This window comes from Molossus molossus, unplaced genomic scaffold (assembly GCF_014108415.1).
Source record: "Molossus molossus isolate mMolMol1 unplaced genomic scaffold, mMolMol1.p scaffold_m16_p_5, whole genome shotgun sequence".
Classification (NCBI taxonomy): domain Eukaryota; kingdom Metazoa; phylum Chordata; class Mammalia; order Chiroptera; family Molossidae; genus Molossus; species Molossus molossus.
This window is the reverse complement of record NW_023425388.1, coordinates 27,226,677-27,249,320: the sequence shown is the minus strand read 5'-3', so window position 1 is coordinate 27,249,320 and position 22,644 is coordinate 27,226,677.

Genomic DNA, 22,644 nt, shown 5'->3' with positions numbered 1-22,644 from the left:
GAAGGGATAAAACAACATAACTTTACATCTAAAAAAATAAAACAGAAAAAGAAGAATATATGAAGTCTAGAGTTAGAAGGAAGGAAAATACAAAGATTAGAGCAGAAATAAATGAAATAGAGACTAAAGGACCATAGAAAATATCAATAAAAGTAAAATCTGGTCTTTGAATACATAAACAATATTAACAAACTTTAACAAGACTCACTAAGAAAAAAGAGAGAGCACTCAAAAATGAAAGAGGAGATATTACAACTGATACCACAGAAATAGAAATGTTTATAAAAGATTACTATGAGCAATTATATGCCAAAATTGGACAACATTGGAGAGATGGATAACTTCATGAAAACATAGAACCTACCAAGACTGAATCATGAAGAAATAAAAAATCTGGCCCTGGCCAGTTTGGCTCAGCGGTTAGAGCATTGGCCCATGGACCAGAGAGTCCAAGGTTCAGTTCCCGCTAAGAGCACATACCTTACTTGCAGTTTGTCCCTGGCCCTGGTTGGGGTCGTGTGGGTGGCAGCCAGTCAATGTGTCTGTCTCACACTGATGTTTCTCCCTCTCTCTTCCTCTCTTTCTCCCTCCCACTCTATCTGAAGATAAATGCAAAAATGTCCTCAGGTGAGGAAGGAAGGAAGGAAGGAAGGAAGGAAGGAAGGAAGGAAGGAAGGAAGGAAGGAAGGAAGGAAGGAAGAAAGGAAGAAAGGAAGAAAGGAAGAAGGAAGAAAGGAAGAAAGGAAGAAAGGAAGAAGGAAGAAAGGAAGAAAGGAAGAAAGGAAGAAAGGAAGAAAGGAGAAAGGAAGAAAGAAAGAAAGAAAGAAAGAAAGAAAGAAAGAAAGAAAGAAAGAAAGAAAGAAAAGAAAGAAGAAAACCTGAACAGAACAATTACTAGTAAGGAGATTGAATTTGTAATATAAAAATCTCCCGCCCTGGCCAGTTTGGCTCAGTGGTTGAGTGTTGGCCTGCGGACCAGAGAGTCCCAGTTTGTTTTCTGCTAGGGGCACGTACCACAAGAAAAAAAAAAAAATCTCCCAACAAAAAGAATGCCAGGACCAGATGCTTCACTGGTGAATTCTACCAAACATTCAAGGAAGAATTAATACCAATCCTTCTCAAACTCTTCCAAAAAATAGAAGAGAAAGGAACTCTTCCAAACCCATTTTAGGAGACTAGCATTACTTTGATAGCAAATAAGGATGCCACAAGAAAAAAAAATTACAGGCCAATATTGCTAACAAACATTGATGCAAAAATTCTGAACAAAATATTAGCAAACAAAATTCAACAATACAATAAAGTGATGATACATCATGATCAGGTGTGATTTATTCCAGGGACAAAAGACTGGTTTAATATCTGCAAATCAGTCAATGTGATACACCACATTACAAAAATAAAAGATAAAAAGCATATAATCATTTCAATAGATGCAGAAAAAGCATCTGACAAAATTCAGCATCCATTTGTGATAAAAATGCTCAACACAGTAGCTATAAAAGGAATGTACCTCAGCATAATAAAGGCCATAATAAAGCCCACAGCTAACATCATACTCAGTGGTAAAAAGTCTAAGATCAGAAATAAGAGAAAGATGCCCACTCTCACCATTTTTATTCAACATAGAGCAATTAAGCAAGAAAAAGAAATAAAAGGCATGCAGCTTGTAAAGGAAGAAGTAAAACTGTCACTATTTGCAGATGACATGATATAATATATAAAAAACCCTAAAGACTCCATAAAACACACCTGTTAAACTAATAAATTTAGTAACATTGCAGAATATATAATCAATACACACAGATCTGTTGAGTTTCTATACAGTATTAAGAAAGTATCAGAGAAAAATTAAGAAAACAATCCCATTTATAACTGCATCAAAAAGAATAGAATACCTAGGAATAAACTTAACCAAGGAGGTGAAAGACCTCTATACTAAAACTAAAAGACATTAAGGAATAAAATTGAAGAATACACAAATAAATACTAATATACTCCATGCTCATGGATTAAAAGAATTAATATTGGTAAAATGTCCATACTACCCAAAGCAATTTACAGATTCACTGCAATCCCTGTCAAAATCCCAAATGGTATTTTTCACAGAAATAGGACAAACAATCCTAAAATTTGTATGGAACCACAGAAGACCCAGAATAGTCAAAGTAATCTTGAGAAAGAAAACCAAAACTAGAGGAATCACACTCCTTGATTTCAAACTATTTACAAAGCTATGGTCATTAAAACAGTATGGTATTGGCATAAAAAACAAATCCACAAAGCAATGGAATAGAATGAAGAGCCCAGAAATAAACCCAAGCATATATCTTCAATTAATTAGCAACAAAGGAGCCAAGAATATACAATGAAGGAAAGGGCAACCTCTTTAATAAATAGTGCTGGGAAAACTGACAGCCATATCCAAAAGAATGAAACTGGACCACTATCTTAAACCATGTACAAAAATCAACTCAAAATGGATTGAAGACTTGAATTAAACACCTAAAACTATAGAACTCCTAGAAAAAATCATAGGTAGGAAGCTATTTGAAATTGGTCTTGGTGATGAGTTTTTTAATCTGACACCAAAAGTGAAAGCAAGAAAAGCAAAATTTAAAAAGTGGAACTACATCAAATTAAAAAGCTCTGCACAGTAAAGGAAACTATCATCAACAATAAAAAGGCAACCTGTGAATGGGAGAAAATATTTGCAAATCATATTTGACAAGGGGTTAATATCCAAAAAATATGAAGAACTCATACAACTCAATAGCAAAAATTAAACAATCCAATTGAAAAATGATCAAATGATCTGCATAAACATTTTCCAGAAAGAACATACAGATAGCCAATGGATATATGAAAAGATGCTCAACGTGATTAATCATCAGGAAAATGCAAATCAAAACCACAATGAGATATCACTTCTCAGTTGTTTGCATGGCTATTATGAAAAAGACAAGAAATAACAAGTGTGGAGAAAAGGGAACACTTGTGCACTGTTGGTGGGAATGTAAAACAATATGGAGGTTTCTTACAACATTAAAAGTAGAACTACCATGTGATTCAACAATTCTGTGTATTTACCCAAAGAAAATAAAAACATTACCTCAAAAAAATATATTCACCCCCATATTCGATGTAGCACTATTTACAATAGCCAAGATATGTAAGCAATCTGTGTCTATCAGTGAATGAAAGCATAAAAAATTGTGAGATATATATATGAAATGGAGTTATGATATATATATACACATATATACATATATGTATATGTATATGTATATACATACATACATACATACATACATATATATTAATCATAAAAAATGTTGTCTTGCCATTTGTGACAACATGGCTGAACCTTCAGGGCATTATGCTAAGTGAAATGAGTCAGACAGAGAAAGACAAATACCATGTGATTTCTCTTACACAATCTAAAAAACAAAACAACAAACTAACTCATAGATATAGAGAACAGATTTGTTGGTGGTTGCCAGAGGCAGGGGATGGAGAGTGGGAGAAATGGGTGATGGGGGTGAAAAGATGAAAAAAACAAGAACACTCTCTTTAGATTATTCTATGCGCATTTGGGTTCTTAAACTTGCACTAACTTGCCTACCAACTCTGAAGTTTTGAAGTAACCTTTAATCATCCCCAGGATCCTAACGTATGTATTTGTGGAGAGTCAAAAGCACCCCGCGGCATCATGGCAGGACATTTGCTAGTTTTCTAGCTCCTGTTTCTTGGGGCACAGTCTCCTTTTGCCCGTACCACCTAACGGGTCGCCAGCGGGCGCGTGCCTTCTCTGTGGCATGAGACTGTGTGCCGGGTCTTCCCAGAGGGCTTGCTAATGGGGAAGCCACGCCACTGGCAAACACAGGCTCAGTGGCACGGAGGTCAACCAGCTTTTCCTTAATTGAAGAAAAAGCAAACATGCATGTTCCTTGTATAAACACTGATATTTAACATTTAACTCAACCCTCATGATTCATTAAGAAAAGGAAATTCAATAAAGTTGGGCAGATGTGACTACAGGAAAACCTACCTCCCATGAATCTGGCTGTTTCTAGGACTTTGAGTAAAAGAGAAATCAATTTTTGAAATAAAATTCTAAATGTAGATAATACTCATCATTATAAATATATTTTTTTATGTTTTTGTCTTTTCTATCTTATACAAGTTTCTTTTTTCAATCCCTTGGGCTACTTATTAAAGAATCCCATTGTGTGTGAACTTTAAACTGTTGGGTCAGAAAGTGAATAGTGATGGCTAAGATCCTAGCTATTTCTGATTTCCAAAAACAAAAACTGATTTTTAGGAGACACACTTTGCAGGTCAGAATTTATGGGAAATGAAGTAGGCACAATAAATTGGCAGCAGAGAAGAGGCAGAAAATAATAGAAAACAGACATAAAAACTGGAAAAACACAGCCGTCTGGGACCATTTAGTGAAGGGGCAGACAGTTCCACACACCTCCACAGTCCCTGGGGCCTCCCCGGTCAAAGGACATAATCTATTTTACAAAGCTTTTCATCCAAATAACTTTTAGAATATGCCACTATATAGTGTTGTGACTAAAAGGCATAAACGGTGAATTACAGGGAGTAAACAAGGGTGTGGGGAGGAGTGAGGCATGTTGAAATTAAATAACCCATAGATTTTGAGAGGGAGATGGAAATGAGAATTGGTTGACATTAGTATTTGCATTCTCTCCTGTTTCACAGCTCTGGGCATATTGTTTTAAACAATCAGTTTAAAACAATCAGTTGTGGGCAAATTATAAAGAAAATGCAAAGTATAATCACACCCAGAAAAGTGGCAAAGCTGAAATGTAATTGTTCCTGCCTGACGTGGGACCTAAGAAACAGGAGTGGCAGGTTTCATACTGGCTTTTCCGACGCTTCCCCCTGAAGTTATGGGCACCTGCCCCGCCACGTCCTCTTCCAGCCAAGCCTTCATCTCGCTGAGCCAAATAAATACCACTGAGGTCACTTTCCTTTTCCCTCACTCTAATGCAATTAGGGACAAGAGGGTGTGAGCTTGGAAGATGAAGGCCGACAGCTGAAGTCTGAAGGACTCTGTCAAGACAAGGACTGTGATGCCAGCCTACCAAAAAGCAGGTCAGAGACTTAATACAGAAATAGAAGCAATCCCCCGAACTGACAGTTAGTAAAGTGACAGTGAATGGAGACATGCCAATAGTCCATCTACAACGTGAACTCAAGGCCCATTTAAAATGATGCCCACTGGTTCCTCCGTTATTTGTATGGTTTCGTGCAGGTTGCTTCTTCCTAGCTAACTCTGCAAATATTCTAAGAATGCGATTAGGATCATTATTATTCATTGTAATTAAGTATTCCATTGTTTCCACCAGCAGCGGAACACCAGACTTAGCAGAGTTCTTAGTGGCCCTAAAAAAGTATATATGGTACTTTTTGTTTAATCGTCATTCAGAAACTCAAAAACCAAGGGGGCAAAATGGGAAGGGATCTTTGGATCAGGTGAACAGGATGCAAAAAGTGCAGAGGGAATAAGGCTTATGGTTAAATGGTCAATTAATTGGTGTGTCCAGTACCCAGTGTTCTTGTTTTATTTGCAGAGGGAATTCAGTCATAAACCAAAGTGTGTCAAGATACTTTGTGACTCACTTATGCCAGAATTAGAATATTTTAGTGTATTTGGGGATTCATTGCTAGAGTGAAAAATAATGACATCTTCTCTTGCTTTCTGTGTTCCTCCTTTCCTTCCTTCCATCTTCCCTCTCCTCTCAAAAAAAAATTTTTTTTGCACTTTCGTTAATCAATATGTTCAATCTAGAAACAAAGATCTAGGGCTCCGATTCAAGACCCTGATATGACATGATCAGACTTGAGTTTCATGGGTGATGACTATAGAGAGAATTAAACTAAAACCTAAATTGAGCTAAGGTGGTCAGACCTTAATGATATGCCAAGGACTAAGAGCTCTCTCAACTAATATACAATAAGAAACCATTTAATATTTTATACACAATGCAAGTTATTATATTAGATTTTATGACTTTAGAAACTTAATCCATACAACTGATTATTATATCAGCCAATAAGAAATGTAATATAATGTAATAAAGTGTTCTTTCAGATTTTCAGTTTTCCATGGCATTCCTGCATCCCCCATTCTGAAACTCTCTGCAGAATTGTTAACTATGGTAATGCTAGAAAAATCTGCAGCATTTGGATTTTGTTATCAATAATTTGCTAAAAAAATGGCTAAAGACTATTTCTGATGTTGAAAAGAATTATTTCTCAGGGCATCATTAATGGATTCGATACAGCTCCTTGGTTTCAGAGAGGCAGCAAAATTTAGCGGGAATGACATGGACTTTGGACTCAGCTGGACCAAGTTCTGAATTTTCTATGTGACCCTAGGTGAGTCACTTATGTTATCTCAGATTCATTTTTTTAATAATTATTTTATTTATTTATTTTTTATTCTCACCCGAGGACATTTTTCAATATTTTGTTCAGATAGAGTGGGAGGGAGAGAGAGAGAGAAACATCGATGTGAGAGAGACACATCGAGTGGTTGCCACCCACACAACCCAACCAGGGCTGGGGGCAAACTGCAATCGAGGTACATGCCCTTGGCGGAAACCGAACCCGGGTCTCTCCAGACTGCAGGCCAACACTCTAATCGCTGAGCCAAACCAGCCAGGGCTCAGATTCATTTTTTTAAAACTGTAAAGTTAGGATCATAGAGCCTTTGTGAGGATAACATGATTTACATGAAGATCTTAGCACAATGTTTAGCATGTAGTAGTAGTGATGATGATGATGGTGATGATGATCTTAGTGAGGATTATAGTGTACCTTCTGAGAGGTAGTATCATATCAGTGGTTAAGAAAATAGATTCTGGAGCCAGACTTCTTGGGTTTAACTCTCAGCTCCACCACTTACTAGCTATGTAGTCTTGAGTAAGTGTGTTGGTTGTCTTTTGCTTCATAACAAATTACCTTAAAACAAAGTGGCTTAAAGCAACATACGATCTCAGGGTTTTTGCATATTATGAATTGAGGAATGACATAGTTGTATCCTTTACTTCATCGTCTCTCACTGCAATTGCATTGGACCGAGGTCTGTGATCTCATCTACAGCTCACCTGGGGAAGGATCCACTTCCAATCTCACTCATGTAGTTGTTGGCAAGATTCCATTCCTTGAGGACTGTTGGATTGAGAACCTAAATTTCTTGCTGACTTTTGGCTGGAGACAGCCCTCAATTCCTTACCCCAAGGACATTTCCAACATAGCAGCCATCAAAGCCAGTGGGAAAGAGTCTTTTGGAACCTAGCCATGTAAGGAACATCCTATTGCTGCTGCTGTTCCTGCTCCTGCTCCTTCTCCCTCTTCTGTATTCTATTCGTTAGAAGTAAATTATTAGATCTAGCCGACAACCAGAGGAAAGGAATTACATGGATATGACTACAAGTTGGGGGCCACCTTAGAAGTATGTTCCATAGCAAGTTACTTAACCTCTCTGTACCTCAGTTCTCCCATCTGTTAAAGGGAATTAATAACCATAACTACTTCCTAGGGCTATTAAAAAGACTAAATAAGTTAATATTTGTTATGTATCTGTGCCTGTCACACAGTAAGCACACGATGAATGTTTGACATTATTTTGTTAAAGTATAAATTTAAATGTTTTACCTGTTATAAAAGCATTGGCCTGATCTGTTAAACAGCCATTGTCTCTCTGTCAAAAGGTGGTTGTTGAATTACCAGTGTACACAGAGGAAGAGCAACAAAATTCAGGGCAAGAGGGTGTGTGGGGACGTCAAAGGAGCACCGTAGAATGAAGCTCAAGTTCAAGTTCTGTTTTTCTCTTAACAAGATGTGTAGTGTGGGCAGGTCATGTCATCCATCTGGGTCACTGTGTTTTTGTCTGTGAAATAAGTGCTTCAGGCCTTATCAGGATTGATATTCATGATATTTAGCAACTGCTTGGGGTCAGGCAGTGGCCAATCAGAACAGCGGCTGTCATAAGCATGGTGAGGTCATGCTAGTGTGTACTGGCTACATGACAGCCTCAAGAAATTATCTTTGCAGTCCCTTCTAGCCCCAGACATCTATGATCCCATGATCTAGTTCCAAATCACTTATAATAATTTTGTGGTTCATACAGCCCTTTAGTTTTGTTTCCCTTATTTTTATAACTTTACCAAAGTGGTTTATAAGTCAGTATACTAAAACTATCTAAATAAAAGGTCATTTAATATGATAGGATTATCCTGTTCTGTGGGTTTAAACCATGTGAGCAAATGTATCTAAATAGAATCATGGTATTTGGTTCAGCCGCTAATCCTATTAAGTATGTTTTTAGAACTCAACAAATGTTGTTTCAGACTCATTACCAGAATGAAAATTTAGTCTGTGTTCATTTCTGGCAGACCTGCTGGATCTTCCTCCAGAAGCTCGCATATGCCTTCAAACAAGAGTCACCAGCGAGGTAATGATGTCCTTGCTCGGTGTCTGTGGTTTCCCAGACTCCCTGCGTGACCTGCTCTTTCCTAATGCTCGCTAAGTACCTGGTACTTTCCTATGCAGGAAGCTGATGTGAACTAATTAACATTTAATGAGAGGAAACCAACTGATTAGAATGCTTTTCGTGGTCCTTTAGCTAATAAATGTTGTATATACTTTTGACTGCATCTAGTCAGCATGCGGCTTCTCCCTCCCGACGGCACACCCCCCCTTATTTTTCACAGCTCTGCCATGCTCTAGGGCTTTCTGAAGTAACCTGACTGAACAGTTTGCCTTAGTTAATTTGAGGAGCGTTTTGGACCAAATTATTGAGATAAATATTTTGATTAAATTTTGCTCAGAGCAGTATGTCAATGAAGCTTCTGAATCTAAATCAAGACCAAATCATTCCAACCATGCTTGATGGAGAACAGCAAGAGTTTGATGAAAAGAAAAATCTGCCCCGCAGAGTCCCAGGCAGCTGAAAATGATTTCGCCTGTGTTTATGAAGGCAATTAGGCTGCGCTAGTGAGCTCTGGAGGCTCAAAGGGAGGGGTGGGGACGTGTAACTTCAGAGACCCAGGCATTTCCCCTAGAATATCTGGATCTAGTCATTCAATATCTACGAGTGGCTTCTGATTTATGGAAAGGGCCTTTGGATAGGACAGATTAAGGTCGACATCAGTGGTCCCCACATTTTTTGGTCAGGTGTTATTATGAGTAAGAGATTGTTGGGCAGCACCCCCATCCTATTTATAAACTATCCACGTGTAGTTCAGTAATTAGTTAGTATCTCAAAACACAACGTAACTCGGGTTGAGGTGTATCATTGATGATAGAGGATAACTCCACATTTTAGAGTCCTGATGATTTCTATTGCATGTGAGTGAGTCATGGTTTTCTTACGACGGGGCTGGGATCAAAACAAATGAAAAAAAAAAATACCAAAAGTAGGACACAGGTCAACGCTGTAATTTTTTTTTTTTTTTTTTTGCTTACTTGTGCTTGCCTCATCAGTACTATCTTCAGCATTCAGAAATATTGTAAGCTATATGACTTTTTTATTTTTTAAAGATTGATTGTAAAGACAGGTAACAATTGGTTTTGTTAAAAGCGGCGTGATGGTTAATTTGGTGTGTCAATTTGACCGGGGTTAAGGGATGCCCTTAAGCTGGTAAAACGTTGCTTTTGGATGTGTCTGTGAAAGCGTTTCTGGAAAAGCTTAGCCTTTGATTCAGTAGATGAGTAAAGAGATTTACTGCCACCAGTGTGGGTGGGCATCACTCAATCCACCGAAGGCCAGAATAGAACAAAAAGGTAGAGAAAGAGCAAAGTCCTTCTCTCTTCTCGAGCTATGACGTCCATCATCTGTTGCCCTTGGACACTGGAGCTCCTGCTTCTCAAGCGTCCAGATGCTGGGATGTTCGCCAGTAGCCCCTGCTTCTCAGGCCTTTGGCTTCAATGGAGTTACACCATTGGCTTTCCTGGTGCGTGGCTTTCAGACCCGAGCTGAACTACACCAACAGCTTTCCTGGATCTTCAATTCATGGATGGCAGATTGGGGGACCCCTCCGCATCTGTAACTCCACGAACCAATTCCTATAGTAAATCACACACATGTTTCCTCTATACAGCCTATTGGTTCTGTTTCTTTTGAGAACCCTGACACAACCAGATGACATAACACACACATCCACTTCAGCAGGGCCATGTGAACTGAAGTGGGCTACAGAACAACAAAGTGAAAGACTGAGTGAGGTCTCTGCTGTCACGCTGCTGTGCCTGGAACTCTCATCTTCCCCAAGACATGTCATGTCTGCTGTGACGTAAGGAGGGAATGAAAGCTATCAGCCTATTTATTTGATGTTAGAAAAGCTTGATTTCTGTCTTATTGTCAATAGAATTACTAAGAGAAGTTCTCATGTTTTCTTCCCTTTCCTCAGTGTGATTATTGTGAGGGTCCCCCTCAAAGACCACTGGCTTGATTTATGTCCAGAGGCACACTTCAGCCAGTTCTGTTTGTACCGGAACAAGCCTACAAGGGTCTCCTTTATTCCCATCACTTCCCAGCTCCTTGACCAAGCTTCAGAGAGCTGTGCCGGGAACTCTGCTTCGGTGGGAGTTTGGGATTCCCTTGAGCTGTGTAGTTTAACTCTGACCTCCCTCGTTTCCCACAAACCACAGGTGAACTGAAAGTTCAGCACGGCTCAGTGCATAGTGGGACCTCCACGAATAGGTACCCTCCTGTGAAGTTTCTTCGGTGTATAGAAATCTAAACTTTTGCTATTGAACTGTTGTCCTTTTTTGTCATCAGGAAGAAACTTGATGTTGTAGAAGAATATGGATTTGGTCATCAGACAAATGTGAGTTCAAGTTCTGGCTTTGGCACATTTTAGCTGTGTGACCTGGGACAAATCCCAACCTCTCTGAGCTTTAATCTCTTCATCTTTTAATGGGTGTAATACTATCTCCTTTACTGGATTGTTGTGAGAATTACGGACAATATATACCTGCTAACTATTCTTACTCATTGTTAGTGTTGTTATAACTATTTAAATTCTTTTCTTAAAAAGAGAATCTTCTCATATACATTAAAATTTTTATCATAAATACATTTTATTTATTAGCTATACTTATATACTAATGCAATAGATCACAGATCATGTACAAGGATCTACAAGAGAGTGGTGGAGAGGGACTGGCTGTCGGCTAGGTCCTAGGGACTTGCTGAGACTTAATTACAGAAAGGCGTTGAGTCAAGGGTCTGAGCATAACTGAGCAGAAAGCCCAGGTCCAACCAGGAGGTTGGCTCATAGTTAAAACACAGAAGTACAGCGGGACTGTGGGGAAAGCTAAGCCTCATAAATGCCCTGTGGATGTGAGACTTAGTGCTTGTCAAGTGCTGTGTTTTAAAGGAGATAAAATAAGGCCAAGAGGCAGGAGAGCAGAGCACCTCATCTTAGCATTTACCATTTTATCAGTCTTGTATTAGTTAGAATAAGTAAAACTAGGTGTTACAACAAACTCCCAATCTCAGTGGTATATTTTTTTTACCTTTTCTCAGTTCAGTATGGGTGAATGAGCAAGCAGCCTTCCACAAACACATATATCGAGGGACCCAGATTCCTCCTGTTCTGTGGCTCCACCTTCCTCTGGGACCTCTTGATTCAGTTACAAATGAGGAAAAAGCAAGGATCACACTGGGAAAGTTTTCATGGACAAAGTATGAAAGGAATGCACGGCACTTCTGTTCATATTCCTTTGGCCAAACTCAGGCATTTGGGTACCACTATCTACAGAAGATCTTAAATGATCTAGCTGTGTTTCCAAAAGGAGAAAAATATGAATATTAGTAATGCTTGTAATTTACCATAAATGGCTTTCAAACTTTTTGGACTACAACCTATAGTAAGCAATCATTTTCCTATCAATACCCAATATACCTCCCTCCCCACATACAGCTTGTAAAATAATACTTTTTCTATTATATGTGATATACATTGGCATTTTCTATTCTATTCTATTTCACTTAAAAATACTGTTTTTTTACATTAAATTAATTTCACAATCCGGCAGAGTGGAAAACGCTATTCTGGATGGTAAGCCTGAATATAATATCCCACTAATTATGACTACAGATAGAGAACGAGGCCCCGCCTACAGTGATCGGGACCTGGGAGGCCTGAGCACTTTCTGGAGAACCATGTGGGAAAAAAATCTGTTTGATGGGCCCAGAGACAGCAGAATTCTGTGACACCACCTGAATAGTAGAGGGTTCCACCCGAGATGAGACACAGTGTTCAAACATTTCCTTTTAAAACACAACAGCCTTGAAATGTAGTTAAAAATAAAGGCAGGACAAAACTAAACACAGAGCCCCAATGCTTGGTGAATGCGTCTCCTTATCTCTCCCAACATTTACAAGCTGTGAAACAGGATGCCTTTCTCCGTGGCTGTGCTTCATGCCTCCTGTCTCCCCACCCCCACCCAACTGAGGAATCAGTATCTCCTACTTCAGACACCACTATTTTAAGAAAATAACCTATGGACCAGTGAAACTGGCAAATTGTTCCTGTGGAGCAGACCATGGATTGGCACTGTTTGTACTCATATATTCACATTGCAGGGTAAGTTTGCAGTCTCATAGCTCATTATACAGAACTTGCTTGGTATTACAGTGATACTTAGTTTCCACCTGGAATTAAGGTTGAGAGCCTTATTAATAAGACCAAATACTGAAACACTTCAAATATACATTTTTGCTCTATTCAGAGAAATTCCGGGAGGTACTAAGTCCCATTGATATCTCCAAATCATATAGTGCAGGTAAAATAAGTTGTGCAGCTATTTAATCTGGAAATAACCTTTTAAAACACCGCCTGCTCTCTCAACTCTATCAACTAGTCTTAGAATAAAGTTTATTTTTTTATAGTGTGGTTATACTTTGAATATGAAATATCCTGGCTTTATATATGGGTTTCTGGTTTTCTAATCTTTAGAAGCCCAATACATAATAAACTAATAGGGGACAGGCAACATAAAACAAATCCCAAATTATAGGTATAGAAGACTTCTATCAATAGAAAGAGTAAGAGGTAAAAATTTAAGTGGCTGAGATGACCAACGCCATGATCTGATGAGCAGAGACCCTGAGAATGTGACTTATGTTACTGTGGGTTCTGGGGCTTATTAATGTACTATAAGGAAAGTTAGATCATTCTGATCTCCTTTTTATATTAGATATAATGTCATTTAAAATTGCTACTAAATATTTTAGCCATGCTAGAATGCCTCTTTTTGGGCTGACTTCACTTGGTCCAAGTTAACCTGAAATTCCTGGGACTTTGCTTTTATGATTAATAGCATTATATTCAGGGTTTAACTGGCTCAACAAAAATCTTCCCCAGTCCCCTACTCCACTGAAAATAGCACAGGCCACTGTGGTCTTTATCAATAACAACATAATTGTTATAAGAACTGTGGAGTCTTTGGTTTAAGATGAGAATCACACAGACCTTGCCTTGCCTTTCAGTCTCACAAAGAAATAAAATAACTTGAAGGAGTAACAGTTGATAATTAAAATATTGAAGCTTTGGTAGTTAATGGTATTATTTTACAAATGATAAAAACACATTAACATATGCTTTATCAACAAACCTTTCAAGTATCCAATTTAAGAATTGAAAATGTAAGTATATTGTTAAAGTTCAGTGTTATTATTTTTTCATCTCCTTGCTCTCAAATATTCATTTATTCATTTACTCACAAATTTTTATAAAGCCTACAACATGCTAAGCTCTGTTCTGAGTGCAAGGGTCATATCGGTGAACAAATTAGACAAAAGTACTTGTCCTCCAGGACCATATACTTCAAAAGGCAAAATAAATAAATTAAAAAACAAACAAACAAATAAAATGTGAAATATGAGAATGCTGAAATCTTAGAAGAAAAAAAGGGAAGAGGGAGAAGACGTGTCAGGGTGGGCATTGCACTTTTAGACAGCATGCCCAGGAAAGGGTTTGCTACTAACATGACATTCAAGTAAAGACCTTACCACGGTGAGAGAGTGAGCCATGTGATACCAGGCTAGAGTATCCTAGGCGGAGGAAGCAGCCAAGGGCAAAGGCCGAGGCGGAGGTGTGCCTGGTGCGTCTGAGGAACATTAGTAATGCAAGGTGACTGAAGTGGACAGTGAGGGGAGTTGAATGGATGAGTGCAGTGGTAGAGGGGTGACTGGGGATCAGATCACCTGGGGCTCTATAGGAAATGGAAGTACCTGGGCTTTTATTCTGTGTGTCACAGGGGACCAATGGAGGGTTTTGGGCAGAGAAATGATAGATACATTTAGTTTTCACAGGATCCCTCTGGCCATCTGTTGAGAATAGACCAGCTGGGAGTCCAGTGCAACAGTCTAGGAGAGATGACAGTGGCTTGGACCTGGATAGTAGCAGCGTGGATGTGAAGACCAGTTGGATTTTGGAGAGGGTTTGAAGGTACAGCTGCCCAGATTTGCTAATGGATCAGATTTGAGCTGTGAGAGAATGAAAGGCATCAAGCATGAAGGGGGTTTCCTGGCGGGGGTGGGGGGTCATGGGAGTAATAGGTTTGGGGGAAGAGAGAATTTCAGCTTCGGTGCTGTTAAAATTGAGTTGGAGCCCTGGCCAGTGTGGCTCAGTTGGTTGGGCATTGTCCCATACACTGAAAAGTTGCCTGTTTGATTCCTGGTCAGGGCACATACCCAGGTAGTGGGTGTGCAGGAGGCAGCTGATCGATGTTTTGTTCTCACATTGATGTTTCTCTGTCTTCCTCTCTCTCTCCCTCTTTCTCTAAAAATCAATAAAAATATTATTTTAAAAGTTGAGTGGAGATGCCAAGTAGGTGGTTGGCCATATAAGTCTTCAATTCAGAGGACATTATGGTTTATCTTCAGGATTTTTCAGTCCTTCCATGTATTGGCCTATAGAACTGTTGTAAATAAGGAATGGGGCAGCTGTGTCCTCAAAGAAAGAAGGTCTAACCCCTGGTTAAAAAGTCAGGTAAAGAATAATTTTTTTTGCAGGGTGCATTTCTTTGGATTCATCTTCATAGTAGGCCTCCCTGACCCAGTTGCATAATCATAAGCTTCCCTTTTTCTGTAGCCTCTCTCATGATTAGTAGGGTTTGCTTCTGACCACAGCCAAATTAGCATCTACTAGTTCAGTAACAGATATAAAGGTCTATGACATAAATTAGGCTCACAGTGTAGTCTCTTTGTCCATGATGTGATAATTATGAGTTAGCTGATATGACTTCTTATCAGAACCTGTGAAGGGCTGTTCTTTGGATTTCTGCAGGATTTTGGCCAACTGCTAATTGAAATATAATTAGCACTCCACAACTGGTCAGGTGTTTTGTTCTAAACCAAGCTATCCAGGGCACCAAATGTGGGCATCTGAGGTGACTGAGAATTCACACTCAGAAACATTAGAGATCCTAGGCTCAGCCCTTATGATAACACACAGCACCAAGTGATTGCCTTGCTATCTTGGAGAGTGGATTTTTTCTTTTGTGTATGATAGGAGGTTGATGGATTGTGTCTGTTGCAGAGACACAAGGAGAAAAAGGTGACTCAAGTCCCAAAATAACTCTTTTGAATGCATTAAGAGAGAGCATCTTTGACACAGACAGGAAGAAAGGGAAGAGGGGCCAGGAGTCAGTGACAAAATGTTCATAGTGCGTTGGTCACCAGAATTGATTCATATTAAGTTATTGTCCTCTGCTAAGAATGACACTGTCCTTTGCTTTTATGTTAAATTATAAAAACCCTCTAAAACTACAATTACCTGAAGATTACATTGATTTTCCATTATCTGTATTTTAACAATCCTCTTGGTAAGTGTTTCCTATCATTTTTTCATCACTTCACACCCGGTTGGGGTTTGGAGTGGGTCATATGCATGACTGTTTGATAATGTGCTGGTTACATATCTGAATTCTCTGTAAAAGTAAGGACATCAGTACTGAAGTGAGACAAGGAAGTTTCACTTAAGTTTACTTTACATAGACAAACAATATCCAAACAAAAATTTAATGGAAGAAATTGTATCAATCACAGCAGCAGCAAAAACCATGACACATCTCAAAGTCAATAACAAATACGCAGGAAGCATACAAAGGAATTCTAAAACTAATAAAGGACATGACAGAAGACAGGAAATAGGCAGAAAAACTTAATTATGTAAAGATGTAAATTATTCCTAAATTAATCTATAAATTTAAAGCAATGTCAATAAAATCCCATTAGAATTTCTTTGTGCATTGTTCTTTTATTTTGAAACTTTTTGAGAATAGTGAGAAAAAGTCAGAAAAGAGAGAAGTGGCTGTTCTATCATACATTAAAATGTATTATAAAACTGTAATAATGAAAACGGTGCAGTATCAGAACAGACTAGAAAGATTGGACCAATGGAACAGAATTGAGAGTCTAGAAATAGATCTAACTTTATATGGTAATTTCATATATGACAAACCTATGATTTAAATCAATGTGGGAAATAGATTTTTCTTTTTATTTATTTACTTTAATTAATTCATTTATTTTTGTTACAGATATTTCTCCTTTTTCCCCCACTGATTTCCCTTTCCCTCTCCCTCCCCGCTCTGTCCCCAGCTTTGTTGTCCATGTCCATTGTTCATGCATACATGCATATAAGTTCTGTGATTTATCTCTCCCCCAACCCCTTTTTCTGGGGATTGTCAGTCTGTACCCCACTTCCACGTCCCTGGGACTACTCCATTCCTCAGACTGTTATGTTCATTATATTCCACAAATAAGTAAGATTACATGATACTTGTCTTTCTCTGTTTGGCTTGTTTTGCTTAGGATACTACTTTCCAGGTCCCTCCATGTCGTCTCAAAGGATAAGAGATCTTTCTTTCTTACAGCTGCATAGTACTACATTGTGTATATGTACCACTGCTTTTTTATCCATTCGTCTACTGATGGACATTTGGGCTGTTTCCAGATCTTAACTATTGTAAATAGTGCTGCTACGAACATGGGGGTACATATATTCCTTCTGATTGGTGTTTCAGTCTTCTTAGGGTATATTCCTAGGAGTGGGATCACTGGGTCAAATGGAAGTTCAATTTTTAATTTTCTGAGATAACACCATATTGTTTCCCACAGTGGCTGCACCAGTCTGCATTCCCACCAGCTATGTACTAGAGTCCCCTTTTCTCCACACCCTTGCCAACACTTGTTTGATGATTTGTTGATGGTGGCCGTTCTGACAGGTGTGAGGTAATACCTCATTGCTGTTTTAATTTGCATCTCTCTGATGATTAGCGATGATGAGCATTTCTTCGTATGTCTCTTAGCCATTTGTATGTCCTGTTTGGAGAGGTGCCTATTAAGTTCCTCTGCCCATTTTTTAATTGGGTTCTTTGTCTTCCTTTTGTGGAGTTGTATGAGCACTCTATATATATTGAAAATTAACCTCTTATCTGATATATCATTGGCAATGATGCTCTCCCATGCAGTGTGTTGTCTTTCCATTTTAATGATTGTCTTTCCATTTTAATGATTGTATCTTTTGCAGAAGCTTTTGAGTTTGATGTGTTCATTTTCTCCTTTGTTTCTGTTGCTTTAGGTGATGTATCAGTGAAAATTCTGCTCCGTATGATGTGTGAAATTTTGATGCCTACCTTTTCTTGTAGGATTATTTCCTTAGTTGTTATTGGTTTGTTCAAGTTTTCTATCTCTTCGGGGTCCAGTTTTGGGAGACTGTGTGTTTCTAGAAATTTGTCCGCTTCACTTAGATTGTCGAATTTGTTGCCATATTATTGTTTATAGTAGTTTGTTAACGATCTTTTGTATTTCTGTGGTGTCAGTTGTTACTTCTCCTCTTTCATTTTTGATTTTGTGTATTTGGGTTCTCTCTCTTTGTTTCTTGGTGAGTCTAGCTAAGGGTCCATCAATCTTGTTTATCTTTTCGAAAAACCAGCTCTTTGTTTCATTGATCCTTTGAATTGTTTTTTTGGACTCTATGTCATTTATTTCTGCTCTGATCTTTACTATTTCCCTCCTGCTACTTGCTCTGGGGTTTTCTTTTTGTTTTCTTTCTGGTTCTTTAAGTTGTGAGATTAGATAGTCTATTAGAGATTTTTATTGTTTCTGGAGGTAGGCCTGTTATGCTACGAACTTCCCTCTCAGAACTGTTTTTGCTGCATCCCATAGATTTTGTGTTGTTGTGTGTTCATTTTCATTGGTTTCCAGGAAGTTTTTAATTTCTTTTTTGATCTCCTCAGTAACCCATTTATTGCTTAATAACATGATATTTAGCCTCCATGTGTTCAAATGTCTTTGCATGTTCTTATTGTAATTGATTTCTAGTTTCATGCCATTGTGATCTGAGAAGATGCTTGATATGATTTCAATCTTCTTGAACTTGTAGAAACTTAGTTTGTGTCCTAACATGTGGTCTATGTTTGAGAATGTCCCATGTACACTTGATAAGAATGTGAATTCTGTAGTAGTGGGGTGTAATTCTCTGTAGATATCTATTAAATCCATTTGGTCTAGTGCTTCATTTAGAGTCTCTGTTTCCTTGCTAATTTTTTGTCTAGAGAATCTATCCAGTGATGTCAGTGGAGGTTGAAGTCCCCTGCTATGATTGTATTGCTATCGATTTCTCCTTTGAAGCCTTCCAGAAGGTTTTTAATATATTTTGGTGCTCCTATATTGGATGCATATATGTTTATCAAGGTTATATCTTCCTGTTGGATAGATCCTTGCAATATTATGTAGTGGACTTCTTTGTCTCTAGTTATGGCCTTCATTTTGAAATCTATTTGATCAGATATGAGTATTGCTACCCCAGCTTTTTTTTCCTTTCCATTTGCTTGGAAGATTTTTTTTCCATCCCTTCACTTTCATCCTATGTGAGTCTTTTGTTGTGAGGTAGGTCTCTTGTAAACAACATATATATGAGTCATACTTTCTTATCCAATCAGCTACTCTGTGTCTTTTTATGGGAGCATTCAATCCATTTACATTTAATGTGATTATTGATATGTACATATTTATTGCCATTTTTGTTTAATGTGGTTATATTTTTCTTCCTGTTTCTCCTGCTAATTACAGCAGTCCTTTTAACATTTCATGCAGTGCTGGTTTGGTGCTAATGTATTCACTTAGCCTTTTTTTTTTTTGTTTGGGAAGCTCTTTATTTGACCTTCTATTTTGAATGATAGCCTTGCTGTGTAGAGTAGTCTTGGATTCAGATCCTTGTTTTTCATGACCTTGATTACCTCATGCCTTTTCCTTCTGGCCTGCAGTGTTTCTGTTGAGAAGTCAGCTGAGAGCCTTATGGGGTTTCCTTTGTAGGTAACCTGTTGGTTATCTCTTGCTGCTTTTAGGATTCTCTCTTTGTCTTTAATTTTTGGCATTTTGATTACTATGTGTCTTGGTATGTGCCTGTTTGGGTTCTTCTTACTTGGGGCTCTCTGTGCTTCTTGAACTTGAATGCCTTCTTTGTTCACCAAATTAGGGAAGTTTTCTGTCACTATTTCTTCAAATATATTCTCTAACCCTTGCTCATTTTCTTCTTCTTCGGGGACTCCTATGATGCGAATATTATTACGTTTCCAATTGTCTCACAGTTCTCTTAAGCTGTCTTCCTGTTTTTTAATCGTTTATTCCTTTTGGTTTTCTGATTGGTTGATTTTTTTTTCACCCTGTCTTCTAATTCACTGATCCAGTCCTCAGCTTCCTCTACTCTGCTGGCTAGTCCTTCCAATATGTTCTTTATTTCCGATGTGTCATTCTTAATTTCTTCTTGGTGGTTTTTAGTTTCCAGCTGGTTGATTTTCAACATTTCTATGTCTTTACTCATGGTGCTCATGTTCTTACACATGCTGTTGAGCTTCCTCAAGATTATGGCTCTGAATTCTAGTTCTGTTAACTTGCTTAACTGCACCTCACTTATCTTATCTTTGGTCTGGTCTCTTATTCTTTCATTGGGCATTTATTTCTTTGTTTCACCATTTTGGCTGTCTCAGTGGGTTTTTGAGCCTTCCAAATTTTCCCTGTTGGTGTTGGTGTTCTTCTGTTTGTGGCTCCCACTCCTGGGTTTGGATGAGCGTGAGAGGACCCACGTTAAACACCACTCTCAAGTCTTACCTTCCTGGGCAGAGTTGCAAGCCCAGGAATGGTTCAGTTATTCTCTAGTGTTTTGCCTGGAGGCTATCAGTAGTGGTTACTTGAAGAGCCTTGGGTTCTCAGTTGAATGAGAAACTCCCTCAGGTGTTCAGAGTAAGGGGATTTCCCGAAGGTGGGTCAGATGCTGCTTGTTGATGAGCCTCAATTTGCATTTTAATAGGTGGGGTTGAGTCTCCAAGGGAGGAGCCACTGCCTCTCCCCAGAGCCCTGGGAAGGAGTAAGATGGCCACTGTCCTGTGTGGCAGCAACTCAGCAAAATCTCTGAGTGCCCTTTAAATCCCGAGTGTCCCCACACAGTTTCAGTCCAGTCCACCCTCCCTCTGTCAGAGCCCACGGTGAATGACTGTGGCTATTTTAGCGTTTGTCCTGGCTCTGTGCTGTGGAGCTACTTGGGAGTTTAATCTGAGGGTGCTGCTCACAGCTAAGGCCGCTGCTGTTCATGGGCTCTGAGCTCCCCTCTCGTGCCTCTGCAATCCTACCAGGATCGAGTCACTGTCCCTGGTTATATGGTCCTCCAGGCTGCTTTTCTGTTGCTTTTTCCTGGCTATTTGTCTTTATTTTCATTGTAATTCCAGTTTGGTCCTGGGAGATGGTCTGTGTAGCTTCCATTCACTCCACTACCATTTTGGAATCTCTTCTCTTACACTTTTTAAATTAAATCAGGGCATGTGTCATTTTATCTCACCTACCAAATAAATGAACCCTGTACAGACATTTAAAAAAATGTAGAACATGAATGTCATGAAATTTATCAAATAGAGAAGTATAGGTCATTAACTAATATACAACATTATCTAATTTTTAGAATAAAGTATAGAGATATACATCCACATATACATTTGTGACTGGAAAAAATTCAGATATGTTAACAGTAGCAATCTCTGCGTGGTGGGATTTAGGGTGACTTTTTAGAAGATATTTTCTATGTGCTCTTCAATGAAGTTTATCATTTTTTTTATTTCTTATTTTTTTATCCTCACCTGAGGACATTTTACCATTTTTTGCTCAGGTAGAGTGGGAGGGAGAGAGAGGAACAGAGAGAGAGAGAGAAACATCGATGTGAAAGGAACACATCGAGTGGCTGCCACCTGCACGACCAACCAGGGCCGGGGACAAACTGCAACCGAGGTATGTGCCCTTAGCGGGAACCGAACCCGGGTCTCTCAGGACCGCAGGTCGACTCTCTAACCGCCGAGCCAAACCGGCCAGGGCGAAGTTTATCATTTTTTAATGGGAATTATTACAGCTATCTCTTTAAAAATTTTAGGGATAAAAATGTCAAAATCTAGGCTTATTGTGAGAAAAAAATCATTCTCTCTTAGTTACTTCTGAACCATATGTCCATATCTTCAGATAGAGCAGGAGGGAGAGAGGGAGGAAGAGAGAGAGAGAAACATCGATGTGAGACAGACAGATCGAGTGGCTGCCAACTGGGACCAGGGACAAAGTGTAACCGAGGCTCGCGCCCCTAGCAGGAACCAAATCCGAGAGAGACTCTGTGGTTCGTAGGCCAATGCTCTAATCACTGAGCAAAACCAACCAGAGCTTAACCCAATATTTAAAGGCCCATTTACAAAATGGTCAGAAGGGGGTTGGGTTACAGATGGTGAAAGCTATATGACAGAAAGGCTTTCCGTGACTCACAGGCTCATTACCAAAGGTTCAGTCATTATGAAGTTACATCCTTTCCATTGTATCGATAACAAAAACAAAAGTACCTTACATGGGGTCTAGATACAATTAGATGGACTTCCTTGCCAATATTGACAACCATATGTGCAGACAAGCTTCCACCTAGAACTGTGAACAATAAGCTGTCTCACAAATACATGGTTACGTGAGCCTTTCTCAGCTTCATGAGCCAAGAAGAATAAAGGGTTACATTGTGCATCAAAACTGCAGAAAGGCCCGGGGTTTGTTTTCACACAAGGTCCTGAATCTCTCTCTGTTGTAAACTGTCATTTGAACAGTAGAAGCCCTTTTTATAAAGAACCATGGGTTTTCAAGTTCTGATTTTATTTCTGATTTGTTTCATTATTTTCTGAAGCTATTGATGTTTCAGAGGCAGTGGGGGAAGTGAGAACGCCCTGAGAGAGTTTCGGGCTTTGAATTTTGGAACTCAACCATTCAGAAGTTCATACTCGTGTTCACACAAACAATGTCATGGGGTCACTTTGGCCAATGAAGTGTTTTGTACAGAGGCTGGAGCTTGGGTCCTGTGTGCATTTGCCAAAGCAGCCTTTCACCCCTTCCCTACTTTCCCTTTTCTCTTTCTTTTTCCCTTTATATCAACATGTTGTAGCCTGTGACACCAGCTAAATTAATCACTCACTGCACTCAGGGAAGTCACCGCAGGATACAGAATAACAAAGACAACAAAATTATTGCAAAGCTGGAGAGAGGGACTGGTTTGTGAATAGAGCCAGCACACCCTC